Below are 9993 nucleotides of genomic sequence, written 5' to 3' on the forward strand. Positions count from 1 at the left end.
ACTGATCACTGGAGTTTTATTTTTAATGTAATTACTGAGCATGCTGGGCTTAGAGAGCTCCCCTTAAATGGTAGAAACTTCACCTGGGCTAATAACTTCCTACCTTTGATAAATTGGACAGGGTTTTGATCTGTCCTGATTGGGAAGACAAATACCCCTTGCTTTGGTTCCTGCACTAGAAATAGAAATTTCTGACCACACTCCTTTGATTCTTGATACTGGTGCTCACAAATCCTCTCCCCTCATCTTTATATTTGAAACTTCCTGGATGTTGATGGAGGGAATTAAGGAATTTTTTGAGAAACATGGGAACACCCCATGCATGTGTGGGCTGTAATATGTAGGTTTGGCAAAAAAAATGAGATTGCTAAGATAAAAAAATCAGGGATGGGTCTTAAATGCTAATGCTGCTTATAGAAAAAAGAAAAGGGAGTTGTTAGATCGATTAATTGAGATAGATAAGGCTGCTGAAAATATTGGGCTAAGTGCTGATGATAGATATTTGCAAAAAATTAAGAAGACAATTAAATGAAATTCTTAAAAAAGTAAATGGCTTTAGATATATAAAGATAAAGAGATTAAAGAGGGTGATTCTAATACTAGATATTACCATGCTAAGGTCAATGGTAGGAGGAGGAAGAATATGATCTTGTCTCTGGAGCAAGAGGAAGGGTTGATTGAAGGAAATGAAAACCGCATGAGATATATTACTAATTTTTATAAAAACCTATTTTGGCAAGTTGATTCCTCTTCCATTGCTCTAAACATTCAATATTCTGAATCAATTTCCTCTTAGGATGCCACGGAATTGTTAAAACCCTTCTCTATGGAAGAGTTACATGTTGTGGTCTTCTCTATGAAAAAATCAAAAGCCATGGTCCGGATGGTTTCCCGTTGATTTCTATCAACATTTTTGGGAAATGATCAAGTGTATTCTCAAGGCTTTGCCTGATAATTTCCATGCAGACAAGGTAGATATTTCTAGAATCAATTATGGGGTCATTACTCTCGTCCCAAAAACTAAAGATGCTAAAAAAATTCAAAAGTTTAGACCTATCTATTTGTCAAATGTCAGTTTCAAGATAATTACTAAAGTTCTGATGAATAGACTTAGTAAGGTGGTTAACCCTATTATTTCTCCCATACAAACTGCTTTTGTAAAAGGGAGATATATTATGGAAGGAATGGTGATCCTTCATGAAGCTTTGAACACAGTTCATGTTAAAAAGTAGAATGATATGTTGTTTAAAGTGGATTTTGAGAAAGCGTGTGATAAAATAAAATGGCCTTTTATGCACTAAATGCTTAAACTTAAAAAAATTCCTGATAAGTGGTGTGATTGGGTGATGCACACCATGAGGGGAGCCAAGTGGGCATTAAAGTCAATGAAGAAGTTAGTTCCTTCTTCAAAACCCACAAAGGATTGAGACAGGGGGGGTTCTTTATCTGCCTTACTGTTTGACCTTGTTCTTGATGTATTGTCAATTATTCGAGATAAGGCTAGAATTTAAGGGTTTATAAATGGTGTGTTGACTTAATTTCATGAAAATGTGGTGAATATGCTGCAATATCCTGATGATACTAGTTTTTATTACAAGATGATGAGAAGAGCACCAGAAACCTTAAATTTATACTAAGTGCCTTTGAGAAAATGTTTGGTCTTAGTATTAATTTTCATAAAAGTGAGATTTTCCTATTTGGGGAAGCTGTCAATAAAGCCTCCTTATATCAGGAAATCTTTACTTGTGAATTGGGGTAAGTGCCTTTGAAATACTTGGGCCTTCCTGTTTCTAATGTTAGGATTAGAAATAAACTATGGAAAATTATGACTGAAAAATTTGAAAGGAGGTGTGCTTGTTGGCAAGGGAGAGGTTTTTCAACATAGCTGGGAGAGTCACACTGGTTCAGTCATGTCTGACTAATATACCAATTTATATGATGTCCTTTTACCCCCTCCCAACTGGGGAAAAGAAAAGGTTGATTTCTATAGAGCTAGATTAGTGTGGCAAGTTGATGAAGATAAGAAGAAATACCATCTTGTGAACTGGAAAACCTTTCTATGCCAAAACAGCTCGGGGGTCTGGGAATCTTAAATTTAGAGGTCTTTCATAAAGCTTCGCTAACAAAGTGGCTGTGGAATTTGGAAATTGAGGAAGGATTATGGCAAAAACTCCTTTTAGAAAAATATGTGAAATGAAAATGCATTTCTGAGGTGACTCATAAGACTGGGGATTCTTAGTTTTGGTCCGGTCTTATGAAAGTTAAAGATATTTCTATCAACATATTAAAAAACGTCTTGCGGATGGTAAAAACAGTAGGTTCTGGGAATATTTGTGGGTAGGTGATAAGCCTCTAAAAGATGCTTGCCCTTCACTTTATTTCATAAGGAATGATCTTGGCATCTCAGTTTGTGATGCTATTGATAAAGGGTGGCATAATTTTTCTTTTCAGAAGATCCCTTTATGTCGAATCAAAATAATTGTGGACTAGTCTTAAAGATAGATATGAGGAAGTTCAGATGCATGAGGGTAAAGATAAACCAATGTGGATGCTCACTTCTGATAGAGTTTTTTCTGTGAAATCTTTATACATGCATGTGATAAAGTTAACTTTGGATTCCCACAAAAGTTTCTATGGAAAATTAAGATTCCAACCAAGACTATTTTTCTGTGGCTCGTAAACAGAAAAAGTATCTTGACTAGGGACAATCTCTTGATAAGGGGGTGGAAAGGGGACAAGAATTGTGTGTTCTATGGAAAAAAGTGAAGATATTGACCACCTTTTATTTTCATGTTCTGTTGCTAGGCTCATTTGGAATTTGATTTGATGTGCTTTGATTTGTGTTCTATTCCTATCGATCTAAATGATTGTTTCAGAAAATGAGCAAGAAGTTTCCCTAAAAATGATAAGAAATTGGTCCTGGTTGGCACTGTAGATTTACTTTGGGTGATTTGGAAATGGCGTAATGATTTTTTTAGAAAAAGGATGAATGATCCTTTGCGTCTGATTAAACTGATGTGGAATTGGATCTCGGACTGGGCTGTGTTATAGATAAAGGACTCAGAGGGAAACTACTGATGTTGGGAGCAAGACTCATGGAACAGGTGGCAAGTGAGATCTACCGAGTCTCTCAGGGATCGAGGATTGGTGTTCCAAAACTGGGGATTTAGCTGGAGCTCCTATCGTCCCCCTTTGGGATCTCTCTCCATCGCTCATGGGAGCTTCTTTTGCGTTTGGGAAGTAGTAGTGCTCGCTAGTTCCAGTTGCTCTTTTTTAGTATTAGACTTCCTCGTGTGAGTGTAGCTCCTAGGGTGCCTGCTATGTAAAATTGCTAGTTTGCTTTTTTGGTTGGGAGGTTGTAGTAGTGTTGGACTTCAAGTTTGGCCTGGCTGTTGCCACGAACCTTGTGACTACTGTTGGTTTCTCTAAATGAAATCGGAGGGGAAACCCTCTTTTGCTCAAACAAAACAAACAAAATGAAAAGATGCTCCAAGCAAAACACATATTATGTGAAGAATTAAATTATGGCTCTAAGTGAGGTATACCGATAGTGTTGAAGATGAAAGAGGGGATGCCCCAAGCTTAGGCGCTTGAGTATTCCTTAGATATTGTCGGCGTTCTGGGAACGGGGGTCCCCAGACTTGCCTATCTGCGGCCCACGGCGTGGCTCTGCGAGCGGGCCCGTACGGCCCATCTTCGCCAACAAGCACTCAAGACCCTCGCGAGGGGCCAAGCCTCGCGAGGCGGACGACGCAAGACCTCCTCGGGAGTGGCCTCATCAGGTTGGCTCGCGAGGGGTGGAGAGATCAAGGCAAGGCAAACCTCGCGAGGATCTCGTGACATGAGCCATGATGACCAAGACCAGGAGGGCGCCAGCGCGCGCAGTGTCCTTGTTTCCTCTTTGGTGCTAAGGAGGCAAGCGCAGGCGAGGAGTACCGAGGCGTCAGGCAAAGGTTTCCGTATCGGTGCAATGAGACCAAGACCAGCAGGACGGCAGGACGGAGGTCACCATGAAGCCCAAGAAGGCGTCACCACCAGAGCCTTTGGCAGGCGAAGACTGCTTTTGTCAGGATAAGCTGTACAAGTTGTCCCCTTTCAAATTGGCCGTTGTTGGCTCCCTTCCCGCTCAATATTTGGGAAGAGGACCAGGGCCTCTATAAATAGGATTAGCCACCACAGTAGGAGGCATCTGATCTGGGACTCGATCAATCCCATCCTCACACCCACCAAGCACAAGAACACCTCGACCTCAGGAGGCTGTTCTTCCCGTTGTACTGTTCATCCTCAGCCCGAGAGGCACCACCACACTGGAGTAGGGTATTACACCACAACGGTGGCCCGAACTAGTATAAATCTCGTGTCCTTTGTGTTGCGAGTTCGCCGAGTTAGTCCTTGAGATCTTAGCAAAGCTAGGACGTGGATCGGTAGGGGGAGATCTTCGTGCGCACCCCAGAGTTCGAACCTTAAGGGTTTTGCCGGAACCCGTGATCCGACATTTGGCGCGCCAGGTAGGGGTGCGCCGAGGCTTCCCTTTCGTCGCTCCGTGTCCCGTTGCTTCATTGTCTCCATGGCGGGCGCACGCCACGCTCGCGCTGAGCGCCGGGCTGACCTCGCCACCCGCGTTGCTCAGACGGCTCCCGTCAGTGGGCCACCCCATCGTTCTCCGTCGCCTGCCGCCAACGCCGCCACCAGCCCGGCGGGGAACGAGCAGCAAGCATCCTTGTTGCACCCCTCGGTGCGGTAGGACGGCCGCACCGCCACTCCGTTGCTGACTCCTGCTGGTTCATCGTCTCGTGCTCGTCGCGCTCCCATGGACGCACGGGCCGCGCTCCTCATGGCGCACGTGCTCCTGCGCTACCGCCTAATCGACGACCTCTACGAGGACTGGCTCGACCGCATCGCCGAGCTTGTTAGCGCCGCAGGGGGCTCCCTTGCGTTGTCCCTCTCGCTGCCACGCCCTCCGCCAGCCGCAGGCGGCGTAGCTCACGGAGCACCTCCACTACCTCTGCACCAAGAAGGCGCCCTAGCGCCAAGGCGCGCGGCTCCACGGCGTGACCCATCGCGTTCGGCGCCCGCGCGTGAAGAAAGAAGCTGTCAAGAAGTCCCTCGACCGCAAGAGAACGCTCCACCACTCCCCGCACCGCCACGTCAGGATCGCTTGCTGTGGCAGGGCCCCGCGCCACTTGCCGTGGCGGCGCGCGGGCGCCAAGACCAAGCTCCACCTCCAAGACGGGCCCCGGTGACCACGGCCGGCTGCCGCGCCTTCACCCCCGAGCTGCGTAGCGTCACCTGGTCGGGCAAGTTCAAGCCGGATCTGCCTCCTCGCTACGACGGCACCCCCGACCCCGCGGAGCTCCTGTAGCTCTACGAGCTGAGCATCGAGGCGGCCAACGGCGACGAGAAAGTCATGGCGAACTGGTTCCCCATGGCTCTCAAGGATGGTGCCCGCTCCTGGCTCCTGAACCTGCCTCCAGGCTCGATCTCCTCCTGGAACGAGATGCGCGACCGCTTCGTCGCCAACTTCCAGGGCACTCGCGACCGCCCACCGGCCGCGGGTGACCTACGCCGCGTCAAGCAACAACCAGGAGAGACCCTCCAGAAGTACAACCAGCGCTTCAACAACGTTCGCCTCAAGATCCCCAAGGTGACGGACGAGGCCATCATCTCCGTGTTTTTTGATGGCGTCCGCGACGTCAAGATGAAGGAGGAGCTCGCCATCCACGAGGAGCTGTGCACGTCTCTGGAGCTGTTTAACCTGGTGATCAAGTGCGCAAGAGCTGAGGAGGGGCGCCTCTCCCACCTCGAGCTCCCGGCTGCGGACCCGGAGGAGAAGAAAGCCATGGCCAAGGACGTGAAGCGCAAGGAAGCAGCCATGCTCGCGGCGAAGCCGGACACCAAGCGCGGCAGAGACCAGCCCGAGTCATCCAAGAGCAGCCGACCGTTCTGCGCCTTCCATAACCTGCATAGCCACAACACCAACGACTGTCAAGAGCTCAGAGCCATTCGAGAAGGACGCTTCGGTCGACGCCCTGAGCGTAGTGACCGGGGCTACGGCCGAGGAGGAGGACGTGGTGGCGGACGCTGGGATGACCGTGGCCCGCGCGAGGAGTGGCGCGATCGGCCTCGTGAGGACCGCTGGCAGGATCAGCCTCGCGAGGGCGCCTGGAGGGACCAGCCTTGTGAGGATCGTCCTCAGGGCAACGCCGGTCTTCCCCCACTACCGCCACCACCAAGAAGGAATGACAACCACCATCAAGACGAGGGGGCTGGGGGATTCCAGGAGCCGCGTGCTATCGCCTGCATCTTGGGCGGAGCTCAAGCCCCAGCCTCACAGCGTATCTTCAAACAGTTTGCTCGAGAAGTGAATGCAGTCCTCCCCAAGCTCGAGGCCACGCGCCCGCTCAGATGGTCCAAGTGCGCCATCACGTTCAGCTTGGTAGATCAGCTCAAGTGCGCGGCTACCATTGGCGCCCTCCCGATGCTTTGTTCCCTAGTCATCAGCAACGTGCAAGTCACCAAGACCCTCATCGACGGCGGCGCAGGGCTCAACGTCCTGTCCATTGACACGTTCGACAACCACAAGTGCCGTATGACCAGCTTCAGCCCACCAAGCCTTTCTCAGGAGTGACCGACGGCTCCACTACCCCGATCGGGCAGGTCCGCCTTCCCGTCACCTTCGGAGAACACAACAACTACCGCACCGAGCTCATCGACTTCGACGTCGCACACATCCTGTTGGGGAACGTAGCAGAAATTCAAAATTTTCTACGCATCACCAAGATCAATCTATGGAGTAATCTAGCACCGAGGGGAAGGGGAGTGCATCTACATACCATTGTAGATCGCGAGCGGAAGCGTTCAAGAGAACGGGGTTGATGGAGTCGTACTCGTCGTGATCCAAATCACCGATGATCCTAGCGCCGAACGGACGGCACCTCCGCGTTCAACACACATACGGAGCAGCGACGTCTCCTCCTTCTTGATCCAGCAAGGGGGAATGAGAGGTTAATGGAGATCCAGCAGCACGATGGCTTGGTGGTGTAAGTAGCGGGATTCCAACAGGGCTTCACCAAGCGCTGCGGGAGGAGGGAGATGTGTCACGGGAGGGAGAGGGAGGCGCCAGGGCTTAGATGTTGCTGCCCTCCCTCCCCCCCACTATATATAGGGCCAAGGGAGAGGGGGGGCGCAGCCTTGTCCCTTCCTCCAAGGAAGGGTGCGGCCAGGGAGGAGTCCATCCTCCCCAAGGCACCTCGGAGGTGCCTTCCCCCTTTAGGACTCTCCCTTTATCTTATCTCTTGGCGCATGGGCCTCTTGGGGCTGGTGCCCTTGGCCCATATAGGCCAAGGCGCACACCCCTACAGACCATGTGTCCTCCGGGGGCTGGTGGACCCCCTTGGTGGACCCCCGGACCCCTTTCGGCACTCCTGGTACAATACCGATAATGCGCGAAACTTTTCCGGCGACCAAAACAAGACTTCCCATATATAAATCTTTACCTCCGGACCATTCCGGAACTCCTCGTGACGTCCGGGATCTCATCCGGGACTCCGAACAACTTTCGGGTTACCGCATACTAATATCTCTATAACCCTAGCATCACCGAACCTTAAGTGTGTAGACCCTACGGGTTCGGGAGACATGCAGACATGACCGAGACGACTCTCCGGTCAATAACCAACAGCGGGATCTGGATACCCATGTTGGCTCCCACATGCTCCTCGATGATCTCATCGGATGAACCACGATGTCGAGGATTCAATCAATCCCGTATACAATTCCCTTTGTCTATCGGTATGTTACTTGCCCGAGATTCGATCGTCGGTATCCCGATACCTTGTTCAATCTCGTTACCGGCAAGTCTCTTTACTCGTTCCGTAACACATCATCCCGTGATCAACTCCTTGGTCACATTGTGCACATTATGATGATGTCCTACCGAGTGGGCCCAGAGATACCTCTCCGTTTACACGGAGTGACAAATCCCAGTCTCGATTCGTGCCAACCCAACAGACACTTTCGGAGATACCTGTAGTGCACCTTTATAGCCACCCAGTTACGCTGTGACGTTTGGTACACCCAAAGCATTCCTACGGTATCCGGGAGTTGCACAATCTCATGGTCTAAGGAAATGATACTTGACATTAGAAAAGCTCTTAGCAAACGAACTACACGATCTTGTGCTAGGCTTAGGATTGGGTCTTGTCCATCACATCATTCTCCTAATGATGTGATCCCGTTATCAACGACATCCAATGTCCATGGTCAGGAAACCGTAACCATCTATTGATCAACGAGCTAGTCAACTAGAGGCTTACTAGGGACATGGTGTTGTCTATGTATCCACACATGTATCTGAGTTTCCTATCAATACAATTTTAGCATGGATAATAAACGATTATCATGAACAAGGAAATATAATAATAACCAATTTATTATTGCCTCTAGGGCATATTTCCAACAGTCTCCCACTTGCACTAGAGTCAATAATCTAGTTCACATCACCATGTGATTAACACTCACAGGTCACATCACCATGTGACCAACATCCAAAGAGTTTACTAGAGTCAACAATCTAGTTCACATCACTATGTGATTAACACTCAATGAGTTCTGGTTTGATCATGTTATGCTTGTGAGAGAGGTTATTAGTCAACGGGTCTGAACCTTTCAGATCCGTGTGTGCTTTACGAATATCTATGTCATCTTGTGGATGCTACCATGCACTACTTGGAGCCATTTCAAATAACTGCTCTACTATACGAATCCGGTTTACTACTCAGAGTTATCCGGATTAGTGTCAAAGTTCGCATTGACGTAACCCTTTACGACGAACTCCTTTTCACCTCCATAATCGAGAAAATTCCTTAGTCCACTAGATACTAAGGATAAGTTCGACCGCTGTCATGTGATCCATTCCCGGATCACTATTGTACCCCTTGACCAACTCATGGCAAGGCACACTTCATGTGCGGTACACAGCATAGCATACTGTAGAGCCTACGTCTAAAGCATAGGGGACGACCTTCGTCCTTTCTCTCTCTTCTGCTGTGGTCAGGTCTTGATTCTTACTCAATACTCACACCTTGTAACACAGCCAAGAACTCCTTCTTTGATCTATTTTGAACTCTTTCAAAATCATGTCAAGGTGTGCGTTCTTTGAAAGTATCATCAGGCGTCTTGATCTATCTCTATAGATCTTGATGCCCAATATGTAAGTAGCTTTATCCAGGTCTTGCTTTGAAAAACTCCTTTCAAACAACCCTTTATGCTTTCCAGAAATTTTACATCATTTCGGATCAACAATATGTCATTCACATATACTTATCAGAAATGTTGTAGCGCTCCCACTCACTTTATTGTAAATACAAGTTTCTAACAAACTTTGTATAAACCCAAAAACTTTGATCACTCCATCAAAGCGTATATTCTGACTCCGAGATGCTTGCTCTAGTCCATGGAAGGATTGCTGGAGCTAGCATACCTTTTAGCATCCTTAGGATCGACAAAACCTTTCTGATTGTATCACATACAACCTTTCCTTACGAAAACTGGTAAGGAAACTTGTTTTGACATCCATCTGCCAGATTTCATAAATGCAGCTAATGCTAACATGATTCCGACGGTCTTAAGCATCGCTACAGATGAGAAAATCTCATCGTAGTCAACTCCTTGAACTTGTGAAAATACTCTTTGCCACAAGTCGAGCTTCATAGACGGTAACATTACCGTCCATGTCCGTCTTCTTCTTAAAGATCCATTTATCTCAATGGCTTGCCGATCATCGGGCAAGTTCACCAAAGTCCATGCTTTGTTCTGATACATGGATCCTATCTCGGATTTCATGGCTTCTAACCATTTGTCGGAATATGGGCCCACCATCGCTTCTCCATAGCTCATAGGTTCAGTATTGTCTAACAACATGATATCTAAGACAGGATTACCGTACCACTCAGGAGTAGTACATATCCTTGTCGACCTACGAGGTTTGGTAGT

This window comes from Aegilops tauschii, chromosome 4, assembly GCF_002575655.3.
Source record: "Aegilops tauschii subsp. strangulata cultivar AL8/78 chromosome 4, Aet v6.0, whole genome shotgun sequence".
NCBI lineage: Eukaryota > Viridiplantae > Streptophyta > Magnoliopsida > Poales > Poaceae > Aegilops > Aegilops tauschii.